The sequence below is a fragment of the Scardinius erythrophthalmus genome (genome assembly GCF_964197995.2).
Source record: "Scardinius erythrophthalmus genome assembly, chromosome: 18".
Lineage (NCBI taxonomy): Eukaryota > Metazoa > Chordata > Actinopteri > Cypriniformes > Leuciscidae > Scardinius > Scardinius erythrophthalmus.
In genome coordinates, this window is record NC_138238.1 from 3,927,133 (window position 1) to 3,930,920 (window position 3,788).

Here is a 3,788-nt window from a genome sequence, read left to right on the forward strand (position 1 = left end):
CGCGTTATTCATTCGAGATAATTTGATAGCTTTTAAATGCACATGGCCAACTGTAAACGATAAAATCTTGATACAGACGCCAGCATGTGTTCATTTAGATTACTTTTGTTTTATTGACAGTTTAACAAGTCATGAAGGTTTTGCCTCACTTTCCAAAAGAAGTCAAAGAATAAGAGTGATGTGTTTCTTCTTTAAATAAGGCACTTCTTCAGCTGTTTGTTAGTAGGATGCTTAATTTGTTTCTGAAATGTAATCCTAAAATAACCTAACACTGAAATGCATGTTCCTTGAAATCTTATCTTCATGTTTGAACAAGCAAGAGGAAGTTGTTCTCATTCTTTGTATTGTAAGAAAGCACTGATAGCCTATTCTTTCACTCGAGTTTCACTCAAGTTTTGTTTCTAACTTCAATTGTCCAGCCATGCGTATTTGACAACAGCTTCAGTCCAGTGCACTCAACCCAAGGAATGCATCATTTGTGCTGCGATATTTAGTGGTTCCTAAACTAATCAATAAAAGTTGCTATTTATTTGGTGTGTGTGTTCACTTCTGTCGCTTCCTTTCGTGATTGCATGTAAAAACCACCCCTTGAGTTGAGGATATTCACCTTCATAGTTATTTCAAACCTATTCGCTAAATCTTGTTGCCGCATCAAAAAAAAAAAAAAAACTCATCTGGAGGTGTTGCTGTCTTTCTTATCAGCTGTGAACTTTATTTGACATCTTATCGTGTCTCTATGTGCAAAAAATAAACACAAGGATATGTGTGGACGCATTCAAGGTGACTTGCTGAATAATTGACGGTTGAGTTTCTCTTTCAAGGAAAATAGCCCATAGCACATAGCTATAAAAACTAAACTGTCACAGGCATAAGCTAAGAGGTCATGAATACAGTGAATATGGATGCTGTTTGGCACAACACAAAGTGGAGTGAATGCATAATCGAAACAGCATGGCATTGAGTGCCTTTTTGATTTTATAAAATGTATGAAATGACAATATTACATAGCCAATGACTTACATGTTTATTGTTTCATTACAGTATTTCACAATTGCTAAAACACTAAACCCCATTCTCTGAACCCAATGCTCAGTGGCCTAAACCCATTTGTCAAATCAGTCACTCTGTAGGCAAAACCTTAAACAAGTTCAGGTAGTTAAGACACTGTTTGCAAATCTCATCCACTCTTTTGGCAAAACTCTAAACACATTCTCACTCACTAAAACACATTTTGCACTGTGTTGCAAAATGGTAAATACATGTGGCAAAAGTTAAACACAACTGTCATCGTTTACACACAACAACTCAAAATTGTTCACACTTGTTTCTAATGATGTGATCAAAATCAGTTGTCTAGAATATAAGCCAGTCCAGAGTACACAGGGGCCCAGGTACGTTGAATGTTGATTCCAACAATGGATGGAAACAATGTGAGAGGCAGAGGAGGACGAGTTCGTGTAAGAAGTGGTGGACGAGGATGAAGAGTACAAGGACAAGAAGAGCAAGACCAAGAATAGTAATTTCAGATCATATTCGGGCAACTGTGATAGGTTCATGTTCTTGTTCATGGAATGACAATGAGGGAAGCAGGACAAAGAGTACAACCCAATTTGAGCAGATTCTCTGTGACCACCATAATCAGGACATTCAGAGAAGAAAACAGGTAAATGTATTGTTTTTCTAATTTGTGCGACTGAAAGTTTACTGTATACATTTGATACAGTACATCAGTTTGTCAGGGGACTGGAGAAAAAAGAAAAAAAGATTTACAATACATTTTACATATGAATGTGATGTCCATTACTATTGTTTCTGTATTTGTTAGAGCATTTTCCCTTTTGTAGAATTGCAAGACTACCAAATGAGGGTGGAAGGACTCCTTTGTTCTCCCATAAGCAAGAGGCTCTCATTGACTTTGATTTTGCAATTGCACAATATTTTGTGTAACATGCTTTTCATTTAGAGTTGTCTTTCTTTGGGCTTACTTTATTTTATACTGAAAATACAGACATTCAATACTGTATTACTTGCAGTACTTACAGTATGCAATATATTTGCTGCACTGAGTTGTGAATTATTTACTTTTATTTATGGCAAAATTATTTTCTATATGCAATAAACATTTTTTCTCTGTAACTACATGCCCTGGATGCTGTGTTCTCAATTTTTTGATGTAGTGTCTAATGAATGCTGATGAGTTTTTATATATTGACTGGCTGTGTTTATGTTTTGAAAGCATAGTTTGATTTTGAGCACAGATCATATGGTTTTGAGGCAAGTGTTTGATTTTGCCAGAAGAGTCAGGGGTTTTGTGAATGTAGTTTAAAGACTGGGTTTTGTGTTTAAAGTTTTGAGAATATGGGGGAAGATTTCAAGAAATGTGTCTTAGCAATTGTGAAATACTGTAACAGCAACAAAAACTTGATGAGTTCCAGTCCCCTAACATTTGTGCAACAGACTCTCCTCTTCACAGCAGAATTTTCCCTGTCTTTAATTAAGTCTAGGTTTAATTCCAACTCCATCCAACTAAATAAGAACATAGACTTCTCAACCCCAGACTGTAATCCGAACCATCAAATAATAATTGTATTAAAAAAACAACAACCTTGCATCACAAATAAGAGTTTTTTGATTGTTTTGTGATTGTCAAAACATTTGGTAACTAGCTAGAATTTGATTAAGTTTAGTGACAATATGTTACTCTGTTTACAATGGATGGTACTGTTTTTATTATTGCTTGACGCAAATTTCATGATTTCAATTCAATTCCTGTGATTTGATTTGGATCTTGATTCAATATCAATTCGTTTGGATAAATAGGTAGGCTACAGTAGATAGGCTACATGTTCATTTTTCTCAATAAATAAATCACTGTAAACAGCCTAAAGGGAGCCCATAAGCTGGTAGGCTATTAAGCCTAAAGGTTAAAAATAACAACTCAAATATAGCCTAATGCGGTTTTTATTAGGCTATAATAACAATGTTATAATATTTTAATGATATACAATAATAGCCTATGTAATAGGCCTAGTGCACATATTTAGCAAAATAGCGCTACTCTATTACGATATTGTGAGGAATATACATTTCGGTAAGTCTACATCTTTCAACATAGCCTATTGCTCATTCGTGTTTATTTAGCCTATAATTATCTATAGCCTAAAAAGTATTGGTTCACGTGCCGCTTGATCTGACGCACAGCGATCTGTCACATATCACTACAAGCGACAAAACGGTATTGTTTGAATTTCGTAATAAAATTGACAGAATCTGAGAGTGGATCATTTGTTTCATAATGAAAGTAACCTGCGTTCACTTGTCTGTCGGTGTAAGTGTCCTCTTTGCTTTGGGGTTTTTCTCTGCGTGTGAGAGAGCGTGTGAAATGTCTGTGTCAATAACGTGGGCTGAAAGCATGAGAGTTGGCAGCCCTGCTCGAAAGCTGTCAATCATCCAAATTTCATAATGTGAAGGAAAAACATGAGCAAGAACTTCTGCTTTTGTGGTCCACGGAAGAAAGTCATGCAGTTTGGAATGACAATGATGTTGGGAAAATTATGCAATTTATTTTCGCTTACTAGCCTACTCTTCAGAGAAATGAATCCTTATCACTCAAAATATACACATCAAAATAAATGTCCTTGTTGAGCAATAACTGTGTTATTTCCATTCACTGCACCTTTTCTTATTCTTTTTTACAAAGCAAATGTCTAGCACATGCAGTAACTTAAGGACATAAACCGAGAGGGATTGTGTTGAGCAGACACGACCACACACACACACACACACAC